At 48.9% G+C, this 17,990-nt stretch overlaps 1 protein-coding gene across 2 annotated transcripts in view; it reads right to left on the bottom strand.

The window, feature by feature from the left end:
• The window catches only part of DYRK1A (dual specificity tyrosine phosphorylation regulated kinase 1A), a 95,328-nt gene extending 89,144 nt beyond the window's left edge, over positions 1-6,184 (bottom strand). Inside the window, exon 1 of one of the 2 annotated variants that reach the window (XM_058045795.1) lies at positions 6,131-6,184. The gene's annotated coding sequence lies outside the window, so the exon portion shown is untranslated. Of the gene's footprint in view, positions 1-5,625; positions 5,789-6,130 lie in introns of those variants that run through there. The other variant, XM_058045794.1, reaches the window with a different exon arrangement.
• Between the last annotated feature and the right edge of the window lie 11,806 nt (positions 6,185-17,990).

Below are 17,990 nucleotides of genomic sequence, written 5' to 3' on the forward strand. Positions count from 1 at the left end.
CTGGGATGGAATTGCACCCCTGCATCCCTGGCAGTGCCCAAGGCCAGGCTGGGCACTGGGCTGGGAGGGGACAGTGGGAGGTGTCCCTGCCCTGGGTGATTCTCAGGTCCCTTCCATGCCTAATTAAGGTTTGCATCTCCTTCCCCTCCCTCGGAGATTCCTATAAAAATCCCTGGTGTATCCCTGGTGCAGAGCTCTCCCACTGTTGTGTTTTCATCCCAGGCCCAGTTCATGAACTAAAATTAAACCTTTCCACATGGAGTTAAAGTGGAAGGTAAAAACAAAACTGACAGCCTGATTGACCAGAAATATCCCAATTTCAGCTTAAAACAGAGAAAATATTCCTTTCCATACAAAAAAAAGGAGGGACAGCACACAGGGAATGGCTCCACACTGAAAAATTACAGGTTTAGATCAGATAATTAGGAAAAATTTCCCCCTGTGAGTGTGGCCAGGGCTGGGATGGAATTGCACCCCTGGATCCCTGGCAGTGCCCAAGGCCAGGCTGGACACTGGGGCTGGGAGGGGACAGTGGGAGGTGGCCCTGCCATGGCAGGGGTGGCACTTTAATGTCCCTTCCACCCCAAACCATCCTGAGATTCCATGAAAAATGTGATTTTGTTGGGAACACAGAGATCCATACTTGCAATCATACACACAGCCAGCATTTGCAGGAATGCTCCTGCTCCTACACAGGCCCTGCCACAACAATCTCAGTTTCTGAAGGAACACTGTGACATTGACACAAAGTCACCCCAAGTACAAGAGCACAGAATTCTGAGCTGAGGAACATCTCAGGATGGTGAAAAATGTGCATTGAGCTGTTATTCCACAGCCCTGCCCCAGTGTTTGTGGTATTTAGGAGTAACTTCTATAGCAGTGCAAACTCCCAAGATCTTGTAACATTAACAAAGAAATCAATGTGTTCCCAACACTAACTCTGGCACAGCACTGCATTAATGCCTAATTATCCACAAGTTGGAAAGAATAACAATAAAGAAGGCAGAATCATGATCCTGGAAAGTTACTGAGCTTCCAGTATCAGTCAGATGTGGAAAGAGTGGATGGGAACTGATTTGTGTGTGAGCACACACCCTCCATGTATTTCATGTGTGAGTCCTGCTCAAAGTGCATTTAGAACTGGAATAAATAAATGTGGTTGGGATACACTGGAATAGCTGTGAGCAGGGATCTGCACAGCCAGGGCAGAGATCAGTGTGAGGGAGCCCTCAGTGACCAGGACAGTGCAGAGCTGAGGAAGCACCAACACATTCACTTCCCTGACATTTCTGTCCCCTTTTAACCCTTCCCTGAGTTTTACCTCAAACTGAGAGCAGGGACACAAAGCTGCTCCCTCTGTCCAGGAGATGCTGGGTGTCCCAACAGCAGCACAGAAAATGAGTTATTGGCATTTATGGAGTTCTCAGGAGCACAAACCATGAGCTGAACACGCTCAGGGAATGGGGAATTGGAATGAAATGTGTTTGCAGTCAGGAAACCACAAAACCAGTGAACAACAGGTTTTGGGACACTAAGATTTAAAAGTTTCACTGGCAAGTTCAATTTAATTATTAAAATTATTTACTTATGCTTTTGTGAACTAGTCGTCCTACTAATTTGATTTTTTCCAGTAACTCAACATAATTCATTCTCATTTTATTCCCATTATTTTTTGAAGGAATGACTCTGCCATCAGAAATCAATTTGTGCATTTCCATCCCTCTCTCATTTCACCATCCAAACAGTTACCAAAAAGAAAGAGGAAACTTTTCAACACAAAGAGGTATTAATGTATTATTAACTATTCCTTTAACTGACTCACAACACAGTCTATTTTTATTTGCCTCTGGGGGAAAGGAAAAAGGGGGGGAAAAGGAATGCTAGGAGGCTTTGGAACTTGATGTAACAGCAACTGAGAGCTTGGTCTCTCCCAGCTGGAACAAAACTGACATTAATGGAGTTAATTTTACTTTCATTTACTCAGTTTCACTTTCAGGTACTTGGTGCTACCCAGAGCTGGAAACTTTGCCTGGAGAATGTTTACAAATAGGTGTCAGCAGTGACAGAAACATTTCCCTGCTGTCCAAAACTCAGAGCTGGGATCTCTTTCACAGGTTTTGTTTTCACACCAGTTTCCCACTGTATGGGTGCAGGCAGAGCTGCTGGGAATTGTCCCCCACATTTCCCTGGCCCTTCAGAGGGAATTCTCCCCAAAAATCCTAAGGACAGAACACCTTGGAGTAAATAAGGAGAGGATAAAGCCAATTCCCCTCAAAGTGAGCCACACCAAGGGTGAGGACACAGCAGAGCCCTGCTCTGAAGGAATGAAATCCCCTGGTACCAGCACAAGCAGCCCAGACATTCCCCAGTCACTCTGGGACAAATGAGAATGAAATGCAGAATGAAATACAGAATTTTACCAAAAGATGATAAAGCAATGGAGATCACTGCAATTCCACTGGTGTGCTGTGTCACCTTGAAGAGCCAGCCCTGGGGAACTCCACATATGGAGCAAATCTTTGTGGAAGGAAGCATTGCTGATTTCCCAGAGTTTCCCTGGCGTTTGAAGGCATGCAAAGACTACAGTTCCCATAAGCCTCTCCTGAAGGACCCGTGGAGGTGAGGAAGGAAAGGAAGAGCATTCCCAAGGAAAAGGAAGAGCATTCCCCTTCTCCTGATTACTTCTTTCTCCCCTCAGAAGCTCACAAGGAAAGCAGTTGGCTCAGAAAGGTTTTCAGTATTATTTCAAATAATAAAAAATAATAACAAAGAACAAAAAAGAACGCTCCCTGCACAAACATCAGAGTCTGAGGAGCCAGAAAGTTATTACATAATTCTTGTGAAAATGTATTTCTTATCAAGCTCTTTGCAGAGATGAAACTGTAAACTCAACAAATCATGTATTGTGCTCAGTATAAAGACAAAAGCAGCAGTTCTCTGTAAATAATCCCGTTCTACAACAACAGATCTATTTACAAAAGGATTTCAGAAGTTATACAACTCCCATAATATAAAGGTATCAGAAAGTTTTGTACTTTCATGTGGAGAACAGCTCTCCAAATGGCATTCAGCGACCACGGGAAGGCTGAACAGATCCCAGGCTGCAATTCCCGCCCCAAACCACAAACTCACACAGCTTAAAGCACCTGAAACGAGCGGCTTTGCAGAGGAACTCCCAAAAGATAACCTAATTATAGCAACAAAAAGCGCTTTTCTTGGTACCAATTGTTTCTAGCCTTCAAATCAGCGCCCAGTTGGGCTGAGCTGAAGCTGTGAAATGCCTGCACGGCAAATAAAAGCTCCGTTTTGCAGTGTTTATTCTCTCCACATACCATCCGAGCAGGCGGTCCGGTTCCAAACACCACTCGGAGAGGTGGCACATGCGAGCACGTCTGTCCCAGCTGAATGTCACTGGAGAAGCCCCACCTGGGCACGGCTTGCCCGGAGCCCGCCGGGGCTCCGCTGCTTTGTTGGGACCCTCGGGCGCTTTGCACCAGCTCCGCCGGCCGCCAGGTGCCGATCCCAGATCCCCCAGCTGGATCCATTCCCGGCGCTTCACACCAGCGAGGGAACCCTGCCCGTAAATCGGCGCTGGAAGGAGAACTCTTGGCTGCCATCAGGTAAAATTATCCTTGTCACTGTCCAGCTGGGGGAGGGGACGCCAATGACAAGTCCCAAATCCAGGCCGGTATGGATGCAGGAACTGTAACACTCGCTGCTCCTGTAACCACCCCACCTGCAGGCCTGGAAACAATATCAAACTCCTGACCTATTGCCCTCCTGGCTTCAGAAAACCCCGCTGGCTCCTCAATTTTGAACGAGATATACTTGTGCAAAGTATATACCCTTCAAATATACATACACTCTTCAAGATATACTTGTTCAAAGATATACTCTTCACCCAAGGAATATTCCAAAGCCGTGAATTAAACTCAATAAGCATCATAAACTTGGATGGAATTTTTAATTCACAGCAGAAAAATGTAAATTTAACACTTCACACACATATTCTACTTCAGACTGCAAATAAAAAGTCTAGTCCTAAATAATTCATGTAAGCCAAAAACATGAAGCGTAGCCTACAAAAGTATCTATATATACACACACCAAATATATATAGATAATAGTTAACAAATACTAGCTCAGAGTTATTTTCAGTGTTATTATTCTAATTCTATAAAGTATAATTAATTTTCCAAAAATATCCAACCTACAGAGGTTGGGGGAAGGGCGGCGTGGAGAAAGAGAGAAACAAGTTTACCAAAACTTTTTAGGGCTACAGACTATTCCAAGGAGGGAGATTAAATTCTGCTTGGTTACAGGCAGAGAATTAAACACTACCAGAAACTAAATGTTTGCTAATTTATCACCAGATATCATCTAAGTGTTCTTCAACTTCACACACCTTTCTTGAGGAAAAGGTAAGGAAAACACCAAGAAGATAAGAAAAAAAAGTTGTTAACTTGTTCAAACCCAGGCCCCCATGAAACTCCATCCACCTCAGTGGGACTGCAAGCACCTCCTGGCAAAAGTTACCAGCACACTCTCATTCGGATTCAACCAGGATGGCTGTCAAAAACACGCCTGTCGATTTATTTTGGAGTCACTTACTCTGCCTTCGTTGATTTTAAACAACAATAAATGTTCATTTCCCCCGATGGTTGTGGGGTAATAGGAGAACTGAGTAACAGCAGCAATCGAGAGACACGATCAAAGAAGCCCTACGTGGTCTTTGGACGGGCTAAACCCAAAACTTCAAAGGCGACTGAGATTCCCAAATTTCTAAATTTCGAATTGCAGCACTTTAAAACGCGTTTTGTGATGCCGCGGCGGCGGGAGGGAACCGTGGCCACTCCAGAGCAGCACCCAGCGCATCCCAGCACAGCTCCGGCTCCCCCAGAACACAAAGCTGAATCCCTGAAAGGCCGCGGCCGGCTACTAAAACATGGAACCAGGGAATCGAATCATTCATGACGGAAAAGACCTCCGAGATCATCGAGCCCAACCTTGTCAAGCAGACCACGGCACCGAGAGCCACGTCCAGCCTTTCCCCAAAGAGCTGCGGGGCCGGTGCCTGCAGCGCTCCCCGGGGAGTGCCCGTGTGTCCCTGCCTGTCCCTGTGCCCGTGTGTCCCTGCGTGTCCCTGTGTCTATTCCCAACATCGCTGCTCCCTCCTCCTCCCCACCCCCACCGAAGGGATGACAGGCACCTCGCTCAGGTAACTCTTTCCCCGTCTCCCCTGCACCTTCCCCACCCGCCCCAGCGGCCCCTCGCAGGTGCCGGGGCATCCCAATCCTCCCCTACAACAGGTGATGCTCCAAGTCCTGCCGCCCTCCTCGCCGCCAGCCCGGCCCGAGCCCTCGCACCCGCCCACCGCAGGGCGTTGCGCATAACACCGAGAGGCTCCGGGCGAGCTCCCTTCCTCCATCGCCGCTCCCAAGGCCCGGCAAGGCACAGCCGCGCTCCAAGGGGAAAAAGGCCGCGGGCTGCGGAGGGGCGGGCGGGGATGGATCCCGGCCCTGCCGCCGCTCCCGCTCTAAGATGGCAGCGAAGCGCTGCGGCCCCTCCGCCGCGGGCCCGGGCGAGGCGGCCCCGGCTCGTCCCGCGGTGCGGCGTCTCACTCACCCGTGCGGCGGCTTCTCCCGGGGCGAGGCCTCTCCCTCCGCGGGGCGAGCGCCGGGCGCGTCCTCCCGCTCTTCCCCGGGGGCCTCGGCGGCGGCGGCGCCTCCTCCTCCCTCGGGCCGCGGCTCTGCCCGCGGTGGGAAGGGGAGCCCGGGCGGCCCGGCGGCTCCCCGGCCGGGCTCTGGCTGTTCGCTGCCCTCACAAAATGGCGCGCGGTCCAAACCTGCGCAGCGCCCGGCGGCGGCTCGGCCTCGCCTCGGCTCGGCTGCGATCGGCGGCCTGAGCCCCGGCCGGGAGCGCGGGGACAGCGGCGGGGGGAGCGGGAGGAGCGGGAGGAGGAGGAGGAGAAGGAGGAGGAGGAGGGGATGGGGGGAAGCGCAGCGCCGTACCGAGCCCCCGGGAACTCCTCGCTCCCTCCCTCCCTCCCCCGCCTGCCAGCCGCTACCTCCTCCCCCTCCCTCCCTCCCCGCCCGCTCCTCCTTCCCTCCCTCCCTTCTTCCTCACGAACCGGCTTCGCTTCCCGCACCGCCGCCGCCGCCTCAAGCCCGGCCGCGCATCCCCGGCGGGACCCTCGGAGCGCACTTTTTTTGCGTCCCTTCTTTTCCTTTTCCTTTCGCGGTGGAGGTCGGAAGAAGGAGAAGAAAAAAAAAACTTTAAAAAAAAAACAACCCCAGAAATTCTGGCGAAAATTGAGCGATTTGCTCTTGGGTTTTATTATTATTATTTTATTTTATTTAAATTTTTAAAATATTTTTTTAAAATTTAAAAAAAAACCCAACTGACAAAATGGCGGCGGGGGCGAGCCTGTTGCCATAGCAACTGTCAATCACCCGCGGCCGGGCGGGAGACGGCGCTGACGTGGGGAGGCAAGGGCGGGCCGCGCTCGCCATGGCAACGGCTCCTTCCGCCTCCTTGCTCATCCGTGCCCGCCCGCCCTCCGGCGTGTGACGGTGTCGGCGGCGCTGCGGGCCGGGATGGCCCCGGCGGGGCGGGGAAGGGGAGCGGCCGCCATTCCCGGTGATGGGGGGAACCCGGCGGTTGAGGCGGTGCCGGCCCCGGCCCGCAGGGGGCGCCGGGAGTGCGAGGCCGAGCCCGCCGGGGCTTCCCGCCCGCCGCCGCCTGTGGGGAGGGACAGGGCTGGGCACGGCCCCCTCGGCAGCCGAGACGTGCCCGTAAAACCGTTCAAAAAACGCTCTGCAAAGAGCCAGGAGTGCCCCAACCTGCCGAGGGAAAAACCGTTCAGAAACCGCACTGCAAGGAGCCCGGAATGTCTAAACCTGCTGAGGGAAAAAAGCGTTCAAAAAAAGCACTGCAAGGAGCCCGGAGTGCCTCAACCTGCTGAGGGAAGGCTCCTCTCCCCTCCCCTCGGCATTGCGTCCACGGGTCTTTCTCGACCCGCTTAAAAATATCACCCCCAAAATTCGAGTTGGGAAATGTGCTGAAAGTCGTCCGGTGTGGGAGCCCCGACATGTTTGGGGAGTCCCAGGATTCTAGAGGGTTTCTGTCCCCTCAGAATTGCATCCAGGCGTGTTGCTCGGCCCCTCAGAAAATCTGTAATCCCCAAGAACAAGTTAAAAAACGCACTAAAAGCTGAGGGAATCACAGAATAAAAGGCTCTTTTCTCCTCAACTGCATCCAGGGGTGTTTCTTGGCCCCTCAGAAAATCTGTGTTCCCCAAGAACAATTTAAAAAACGCATTGAAAGTCACCCGGTATGGGAGCCTTGAGCTGCTGAGGGAAGGCTCCTTTCCCCTTGGCATTCCGTCCAGGGTTTTTCTAATTCTCAGCAGAAAACAAAAATACATTCCCCTAGAAGCAAGTTAGGTGTGGGAGCCTCAAGATGCTGAGGCAAAGCTCCTTTCCCCTCAGAATTGCATCCAGAGGTCTTTCTCACCCCTCTCTGAAAATCAATATATTCCCCCAAAATGAGTTTAAAAATGCGCTAAAAGTCGTCCTGTGTGGGAGCCCCGACATGTTGGTGAAGTCACAGGATTCTAGAAGGTTTCTGTCCCCTCAGAATTGCATCCAGGGGTGTTTCTCGGCCCCTCAGAAAATCTGTATTCCCTAAGAACAAGTTAAAAAATGCACTAAAAGTCACCTGGTGTGGGAGCTTTGAGCTGCTGAGGGAAGGCTCCTTTCCCCTTGGAATTTGGTCCAGGGCTTCTCTAATTCTCATCAGGAAAAAAAAAAACGAAAAAAAAAACCAACCAACCCCCCCCCAAAATACACATATATGTGTGTATGTGTGTATATATATATATATATATATATATATATATATATATATATATTCCCCCAGAAGTGAGTTAGGTGTGGGAGCCTCAAGCTGCTGAGGCAAAGCTCCTTTCCCTTCAGAATAACATCCAGAGGTCTTTCTGACCCCACTCTGGAAATCAATATATTCCCCCAAAATGAGTTTAAAAATGCACCGAAAGTAGCTTGGTGTGGGAGCCTTGAGGTGCTAAGGGAATCACATAATAAAAGGCTCTTTTCCCCTTGGAATTGCATCCAGGGGTCTTCCTCATCCTCCTCAAAAAATCAATATATTTCCCAAAAAATGAATTAAAATATGCACTGTAAGTAGCCCAGTGTGGGAGCCTCGAGCTGCTGATGCAAGGCTCCTTTCCCCTTGGAATTGCCAGATCGGAGCTTCCAGCCTAAATCTGTGACAGGGAGTTTTGAATGTATTTTTTTATTATTTTTAATTTCTGGAATGCCCACAAAGATCAAAAAAGTAGAGTCTGGCCTTTATCTAATACTTTAATTCTGACGTGTGATACTTTAATCTAGTCATTTCAGTTCCCAGCCAGCCTCCTTGGAGAAATTAGGACATGTTACTTGTTCCATTTGCTTTTTCTTCCTGTTTTAATTTTTTTTTATCTTGGCTTAAAAGGTGGAAATAAGCAGCCAAGGATTGGCAGACGGATGGAGCCACAGCCAAAACCCCCCAAATAATTGAAGTGTTGAGAATTCTACTTAAATTGTGTGATCACAGAACACCAGAGTGGCTTGGGGTGGAAAGGACCCAAAAGCCCATCCAGTGCCAGGGCAGGGACACCTCCCACTGTCCCCTCCCAGCCCCAGTGTCCAGCCTGGCCTTGGGCACTGCCAGGGATCCAGGGGCTCCACAGCTGCTCTGGGAATGCCATCCCATCCCTGCCCACACTCACAGGGAGGAAGTTGTTCCTACTATCTGATGTAAAGCTGTAATTTCTCAGTGTGGAGCCATTCCCTGTGTGCTGTCCCTGCATCCCCTGGCAATTGTCTCTCTCCAGCTTTCCTGGGGCTCCTCCAGGCCCTGCAAGGCCACCCTGAGCTCAGCCCAAAGCTTCTCCTGTGCAGGTGAGCAATGCCAGCTGTGCCAGCCTTTCCTGCCAGCACAGGAATATCCTGAAACTCCCCCAGTGCCACCCCTGCCATGGCAGGGACACCTCCCACTGTCCCAGAGTGCTCCAGCCTGGCCTTGGGCACTGCCAGGGATCCAGGGGCAGCCACAGCTGCTCTGGGAATTCCATCCCAGGGAAGGATTTCTCCCTGATATCCCATCTAAACCTCTCTTTGTCAGCTTAAGGCCGTTCATTCCCGTTTGTCACCCAAATCCCTTGTGAACAGTCCCTTTCCAGGGACTGGGGTGCACAGGGGAGTTGTGGGAGCACCCCAGGAGTGACAGTGAGGTGTGTGGTGAGTTGGAATTCTCCGTGGAACTGCACCTTTCACCGTGATTCAAGTGCTCCTTTCTCATTCCCCTCAGCCCCAGGAAGATTTGAGCTCACTTGGAGCTGCTTTTGACACTTTCTCTCAGTGACTCTGAGCATGGCCAGAATGTGGCTCCTGTCCTGGGATGTGGACAGGAACACCTGAGGGAGCTGAGGGGGCTCAGCCTGGAGAAGGGAGGCTCACGGGGGACCCTGTGGCTCTGCACAAGTCCCTGCCAGGAGGGGACAGCCAGGGGGGGTCGGGCTCTGCTGCCTGTCCCAAGGGAAAGGAGGAGAGGAAATGGCCTCAGATGGCACCAGGGCAGGCTCAGGTTGGAGACTGGCACAGAAAATTTCCCTGGCAGAGTGGTCAGGCCTTGGGCTGAGCTGCCCAGGGAGGTTTGGAGTCACTGAATTGTCCCAGAGCAGTCTGGATGTGGCCCTGGGGACAGGGATTGGGGTGGTGGCACTGGGTGATCCTGCAGGGCCCTTCCCACATGGACAATTCCAGGATCTCCAGTGCCAACCTCTGCCAGTCCCTCAGTCAGGAAGAACAGCTCCAGTCTCAGAGAGGAGCAGGGGGGACATTCCCTCATTCCCTGAGGACATTTCCCCTCTGAAATCTCTTTCTGGTCTCTGTGAGTGCAGTGACAGAACAGTTTCTCTGTGGCTCAGCGTAGCTAACTACAAACCTCTCAGAAATTTGTTACACTGTTCACTGCATTACTGTAACTTCCTGGGGTTTGGGGTTTTTGTCAGGTTTTGAGGGTTTATTTTGCTAACACTTAAAAATATTACAGAGTTTTCCAGAGTTTGTGCATTTGCTCAGTCATCCTCTACCTTTATTTTGCTGGCTATACCCAAGCTCTGGCAACTTGGGCAGAAATTAAATATCCTTTAAAAGGTGATGGCATCTTTTTAAAATGTTATTTTCCAGCACAAACAACTAGATATTTTTGTTTGTTAATTTTATTTGCATAATGAATAACCTGCATGGTACAAAAGTGTTCTCTTCAATCTCCATTTCATTAAACAGCCAGGGGAGGTTCAGGTTGGACATCAGCAGGAATTTCTTCCTGGAAAGGGCTGTGAGGAACTGAACTTGTGTTCTGTGCTGGAGGTTTAGGGCTCAGTTAGGGATCCTCCAGGCTGGGATTCCACCAGAATCCTGCCTCACCTGGAAACTGCACAGAGTTGTGACCTGGATGGAGGGAATCCAGCTTATCAAAAATTATCAAATCTTTCTCCTTTTTTATTTTCTTTAGGAAGGGAGGGACTGCCAAGAAGGAAAGACTCAAGAGTCCTTTTTTTAAACTCCCCACCTGGAGTAGGTTTGCAGTGCTTGAAAACAGGAGGTTGGGAACATTCTACATGAATTAGTGGACAGGCTTGTAAAAAATACTTGGGTTTCTCTTCCTATGAGACCACCACTCAGAAAGCAGAATATTGGGGACCAAAAAAACCAATAATAAACAGAAAAATTGAGAAAAAATTTAAAAAAAGCACATTAAAAATGAGGAGGAAAGAGAGTGGAGAGATGAGTTCTAAGAGAGAAAATAACACAGAGCATTCTAGAGAAATGGAACAGATGTAAAAGAAACAACACAACAGCTGAAGAGTTGGGATTGCCCAGCCTGGGGAAGAGGAGGATGTGTGGAGACCTCCCAGCACCTTCCAGTGTCTGAAGGGGCTGCAGGGAACAGGAGAGGGACAATTCATCAGGGACTGCAGTGACAGGACAAGGGGGAGGGACTCCAAACTGAAAGAGGAGAATTTAGGTTAGGGATGTGAAGAAGTTGTTCCCTGAGAGGGTGGGCAGGGCTGGGATGGAATTCCCAGAGCAGCTGTGGCTGCCCCTGGATCCCTGGCAGTGCCCAAGGCCCGGTTGGACACTGGGGCTGGAGCAGCCTGGGACAGTGGGAGGTGATTCTGCCATGGCAGGGGTGGCACTGGGTGGTTTTTAATGTCCCTTCTGACCCAAACTGGGATTCTCTGGCAGTGGAGCGTGATTGTGGGTAACATTTCCCATTTTTCCCTTTCCAGCCTTCCTGCATGCAGCAGAGGGGCCCATCTGCCTCTCCCTGTGAGCTCTGCAAGGCTTCATTCCCTGCCCCCCTGCAGCCCTGCAGTTTTCCTCCTGCAGCATTCCCAGCTCTGCCTGAACTCCAGGCTCCCTTCACAGCAGCCATGGGCACCCTGACTGCCCCAGGGCTCAGCATTTGTACTCTGGGGACAAGATTTGGTGCAGATGCTGTGCTGAACCAGCAGCAATTCCAATAATCCCACAGCAAGAGGAGCCTCCTTAGGTCACCAGGCCCAAGCTGGAAGATCTTCAGGAAGAATTCCATCAAAATACAGAGGCAAAAATTCTGCACTTGGGTTTCTCCACCAAAGCCACCCCACAGCTCAGTTCCTTTGGTGCTGGCCCCTGTGTGCTGGTGTTCCCAGGGGTCACAGGATTAGGGAAGAGATGAGGGTCTGACTCCATGTTTCATAAGGCTGATTTATTATTTTATTATATATATTATAATAAAAGAAAATGATATATTAACACTATACTAAAAGAAGAGAAGAAAGGATTTCATCAGAAGGCTTGAAAAGGATAGAAAGGAATGACAATAAAATCTTGTGAGTGACCAGAGAGTCTGAGCCAGCTGACTGTGATTGGTCATTAATTACAAACAACCACATGAGACCAATCCCAGATGCACCTGTTGCATTCCACAGCAGCAGATAATCAATGTTTACATTTCATTCCTGAGGCCTCTCAGCTTCTCAGGAGAAAAATCCTGGCAAAAGGATTTTTCATAAAATGTGCCTGTGACACCCCTGTCACTACAGGACACAAAATAAAACAAGGCGAATACTGGAATGAAATGTTAAAAGTCAGAAATTAAACTTCTTTTTACCTTCTAAGGTAAAAAGAAGTTTAATTTCTGACTTTTAACATTTATAGATTTTCAAAAGTGACAGTAGATTGGAGATGACAGTCCCACTTCTCCAATGGTCAAACCAACAGTTCATCAAATTTCTCCTCCTCCAGAAAAGAACGTAAAACAATAATTATCGACATAAAAGTGCGTGAGAAAGTTCATGACAAGAACGGAAACATCAGAAGGCTTAGCAGAACTTAGAAGAACTTAGAGGAACGAGGAGACAGGCCCCAGCCCCAGTGAAGCCCCAGCAGAAGTTCAGCCCTTGCCAAGCCCCGTGGCAGCTCCCGGGCAGCCTCAGTCGCACATGGAGCCATCGTGTGGAGGGAGCAGCTTGTGTTTCGCCTGTCAGAAAGGTGCTGCTGAGGAACCCATGTGGTCCAGCTCTTTTTAGGCCAGAGGGGTTGCCATGGTAACCCGTTGGGATGGAGATAGATCAGCTTTTGAGTCATCATCAGAGCCGGCTTCGATAGTAGCGGCTTTGGATTGGCAGCCAGAGCTGCACACTGTGGAGGCTGGCACGCCTCTGGACCAGAAGGTCCTGGAAGTGCTGCTGGATGAGCCTTGTTCCCAAAAAAAAAGTGAATTTCCCTGAGTTCTCCCTGACAATCCCTGGAATTGTGTTCCTTGGTGTTCACACTCACGGTGAAGATCACGCTCCTGAGCATGAAAAGTTTCTCTTCTGGTTTAAAACGTCAGGCAGGAATTTCCGGACATCAGGAGGAATTTTCTTTTTCATGGAAATGGTTGTTGAGCATTGGAAGAGGCTGCCCAGGGAGGTTTGGAGTGCCCATCCCTGCAGGAACACCTGGAGGTGGCACTGAGTGCTGCGGGCCTGGGGCACAGCTGATGATCCTGGAGATCTTTTCCAACCTCAGTGATTCTCTGAAAATCCTTCCCAAAACCAAAGAGTTTCTGGGGGAGAATTCCAGGGAAAAGGCTGTGTTAGTTATCCTAGGGAAGGTGCATATTGGAAGTTGTATCCCAGAAGTCCTCCTAGGATCCCTTTCCATGATAAATACGTTTGTGGGAGAACAGCTCCTGTTAAAATCAGGCATTCTGAAGAATTGTGATTCTTTAAAACTTTTAAATCAGGTGCTACAATGTCAAGCATGTCTCTACACCCTCAATTTCCAACTTTTAGAGGAATCTGGTTTCTCTGCATTAGAAAACAGGGAAAGCAAACAAACAAACAGGTTAATTTAATCCAAAAGTTCCCCTCACATCCAAAAGGACCAGTACAATCCACGGCTCTTTAAAAATCTTTAGTTCTGCTGACTATAACATCATTTGATCTACACCTGTTCAATGCCCAGCTTCTGCTTCTCTGTCAGAATTCCTGGAAGGGTCAAGAACTGTCTTCAATTCCATTAAAATCCCATTCCTCTTTCATTGCCCCTTCCCTTTTCCACAGCAATTCCCTGCTCCCTTGTGCAGCAGGACTGGTGCCTTTGCTGGCCAAAATGAACACTTGGTTCTTGCTGCCAAGGAAAGCTCCTTGTGCTGCTTCCTCTGGGATTTTGTTCTTGAAATTCCAGACCATGACATTTGTGGTATCCTGACACAAACCCACTCAAGAAAGTTCTTAGAAGTAAGTTCTGCTTGGTGTCCACTTGATCAACCTCCTGCTAGCAAAGAAGAAGAAATTGTGATGGATTTTAAACAATTTTTTTTTCTAAAATTGTCACTTAGGGAACTTTATTAGGCTAAGAAGTCATTCTTCAGTGGAAGCAGGAATGCTTTGTTGTTTGTTCCTTTTTCCCTCCCAGATTCTCAAGAAAGATGGAGAGAGACTTTTTCCAAGAGCATGGAGTGATGGGACAAGGAGGAATGGCCTTAAGCTGCAAAAGAGTAAATTTAAATTAGAGATTACAACAAAATTCTTTGCCTGTGAGGATGGTGAGGGCCTGGCACAGGTGCCCAGAGAAGCCCAGGGCTCAGTCACTCACAGAAAAGTTCTTCCTGATGCTCAGGTGAAACTTCCCACAACAGTTCAGCCTTTCCCAAAGTGAGAGGTGGTTTAGGGATTGGCCAGGATCAATCCTGCACCCAGCCAGCAGCTCCCAGAACTTCTCTGAATCTCTTTATTCACCACCCCTGCCCAAGGTGGCTCTGTCAGAGCTGTCTGAGCCCTGCAGGGAATAAAATAAAATAAAATAAAAAACCATTGCAAGAGCTGAGGGTCCAATCAAGGGCTGATCACTCAGGATTGTGAACCAGAACAGAGAGTTTGTATTTTCTGCAGAGGAGCTGTGAGGTGCATTCCAGTTCCTGGGTGTCCCCACTGCCAGGCCCTGGAGCTGCTCTGTGCCATCACTAATTAGGCTAATTGCTCTGGGGGCCAGCACTCCTCTTTTGTAGGGCACATTTTTGGGGCCTGCATTTCCCCTCTGTGAGCTGTTCCAGGGAGCTGCAAGGCAAGGTCAGTGCTGACCTTCAATTCCAGAGGGAGCAGCCAGGCCTGCCAGGGTGGAGCTCCCAAAATAACTCTGGGCAGGGCAGGGACATCCCTGAGCACTGCCAGGGCAGCTCCTCAGGCTGCTGGCACTCTGCAGAGGGCACAACACCACTGGGCACCACCCTGAAACTGCTGTGCGAGGGACAAAGGCACACAAACCACCTGGGGCTGGAGCCATGGGTAAATCAGAACCAGTTCCTGAGGTGTAAAGGGATGGAGGAGTCCAGAAAAACTTACAATTCTCCATCCCCATCCTTTTAAAGCAGCTTCAGGGCTCCCTGTTCCCACTGTCACTCCCAGCTGCACAAGTGCCAGGGTGAGTTCAAAAGCAGCCATGCAGAGTCCTGGCTGCCAGGGCTCAGGACTTCAGGAAACTTTGCAAAGGGTCCAGCACCCGAAAACAAATCTGGGGTGGAATCACAGAGTCTGGTTTGGGTTGGAAAGGACCATAAAGGAGCGACAGGACAAGGGGGAATGGCTGCAAACTGACAGGAGGTGGGATTGGGTGGGATATTGGAACAGTTCCTGAGGGTGGGCAGGGCTGGGATGGAATTCCCAGAGCAGCTGGGGCTGCCCCTGGATCCCTGGCAGTGCCCAAGGCCAGGCTGGACACTGGGGACAGTGGGAGGTGTCCCTGCCATGGCAGGGGTGGGATGGGATGAGCTTTAGCATCCCAACCCAAACCACTCTGGGATCTGTGATTCCATGATACAAGGAATATTTAAAAATGGGTTTAAACCGGGGACAATTGGCAGGCACTGGCAGCACAATGGAAGATGAGGTGTGTTGTCGTTCAACTGATATTTCAAAAACATTCATTTGTTTCCCAAGAAATGACAGGTTTGAAATTGTCCTTGGTGAAGTTGGCAAATCAGTGGAGCTGCAAAGGTTTCACTGAGCAGCAGCACAGGAAAGTCTCTGAGGCAGGGGCTGCACCAAACACTGCTCTGCTCTGTGCTGACAGCACTGCCCATCAGTTCTCTCCTTTCTGCAGAATAAAATTAGCATTACTCCAGGAATTTGATATTTTGTGTGCAGGGCCCATCAGTTGATGAATAAATTGAATTAGATGATGGGTTTAGATCTCTTTCCACTCAAATATCCTCTCCTGAGTGCTCACCTCCACAGGACACTCAACACTCGTGCTCCCAGCACTGAAAGTGTCTCTCTTGGTTTATAAAACCAAATTACAAAAAAACAAAAGCATAAAAATCCCCTCAATCCCATTGTTCTTCCCTCTTCCAGCCTATGTGTAACAGAAAATTTTTTCACACTGAACCTGAACTGAATTTTGATATATTGACAGAGCACTTCTTGAAAGGGATCACCTCAAAGAGGTGAAACTGGACTGCTGAACCCAAATTTCAGGCAGAACATAAAGATTTCCAGTTAAAAATTAAAATAAAGCTAAATGGAAAGCATTGAGAAAATTCCAAGTAGCCAAATGCACCTGTAGAAGTATAAATATTTTTAAAAATCAATGTAACATAACCTACTCTGGATATTTATTTTATTTCTTTTGTTAGAACAAACTAATCCATTCTAGATGTATGAGTAATGTAAATCTCATCTTTGACATATAAAAGTTTAAATTAATACATTTTTAAAGAATTCCATTCATTAAATACTAATTCATGCCATTTATATACCTAAAAACCAATGCTCAAATTTACACAGGAGCTTTGTATGTGTGGACAGAGCACACAGAGGATTTTCCAACATGGAACATCAGGAACAGAAAACTTCCCGACCTCATTTTGGGGATTTGAGGAGGTTTTGTGTGTGTCCAGAACATTCAGGCTGAGACAAACATTCAACTGATCCTCGTTTGTTTGTTTTCCATTGTTTGCAGGTTTGCCAAGCTTTAACTGCTTGGAAGAAGTTTCCTGTCCTGGGTGTTGCTTCAGGCTGATTTTTTATTCTTTAAACCTCCCCAAGCTTTTTTTTTTTCCCCTTCTGTTTTAAGTGGAAGGAACAAGGAGAATTTGGGGCTTTTTTTGGAAGTGTAATATTTTGGTCAGGGAAATTTATAAGCAACTTCAAGTTTCAAAGGCTGAAAACAGCAGCTCAAAAATATTTCTTGCTTAAATTGTCACAAGAAAGAACTTTTTGTTGTCTTTTTTCTGTTGCTTTTCAAGGCAGTGAAATTGATATGTAATAAATTATAGTAAATACGCCAAGTCTGTGGTATTAATTTTTACCCCAATTCCAGATTCTGAGCATCACCTTCTTAGCCAAAGGGACAACAACACAAGGTTTTTACAGGAAACATGGGGGGAAAATTCCTTACTGGGAAACTTTTCCAAGCATTTGCTGTTCCTTTTCCCAAGTGTCCTAAAGCCCAAACCCAGGGCAGCACCTTCAGCTGTCCTTGAAGGCCGTGGCTGAGGGTGGGAGGCAATGCTGGGGTGAGGGCTTTGCTTCAAAATTCTGTTTTTCAGAGTTGGCATGTTGAGATCCCAGAATTACAGAATCCCAGAAATCCCAGAATGGTTGGGCTGGAAGGGGCCTCAAAGCCCACCCAGTGCCAGCCCTGCCATGGCAGGGACACCTCGCACTGTGCCAGGGTGCCCAGGGCACATCTGCTGAACCTGAGGGGACATCAGCCCTTGGCAGGGGGGCAAAGCAGAGTTAAAGGTTTAGAATCAATGATGTTACAGCAAGAAAATATTAAAAATTATCAAAAACTCAGTGCTTGAACTTCCCCTTTGGACTCAAGTCCTGCAAGGCTTTTCCTTATGTCCTTGTTATACCAACTGCAGCAGCCACCAACAGTGGGATGATCTGCAGAGTGATGGAATCATGGAATGGGTGGGGGTTGGAAGGGATCTGAAAGATCACCCAGTGCCACCCCTGGGACACCTCCCACTGCCCCAGTGTCCAACCTGGCCTTGGGCACTGCCAGGGATCCAGGGGTGGAATTCCATGCCAGCCCTGCCCACCCTGCCAGGGAACAATTCCTCATTGCCAAGATCCCACCCAGCCCTGCCCTCTGGCACTGGGAGCCATTCCCTGTGTGCTGTCCCTGCATGCCCTGGCAATTGTCTCTCTCCAGCTTTTTTGTCAGCTCCTCCAGGTCCTGGAGTCCTTTCTAAGATGTCTGGAAGGGAACTGCACACACTGCTCCATGCACACAGAACTATGGATTTATACCAGGGCAGGTGTGCTGCTGTGTTCTCTGCTTTGTTCTTTATTTTGTGTCCTTAATAATTCTAAATATTTGATTTGTTTCTCTCACTACAAGGGAACATTGTGCCGATATTTTCATGGCAATATTAATCAG

Source organism: Melospiza georgiana, chromosome 2 (genome assembly GCF_028018845.1).
Source record: "Melospiza georgiana isolate bMelGeo1 chromosome 2, bMelGeo1.pri, whole genome shotgun sequence".
Classification (NCBI taxonomy): domain Eukaryota; kingdom Metazoa; phylum Chordata; class Aves; order Passeriformes; family Passerellidae; genus Melospiza; species Melospiza georgiana.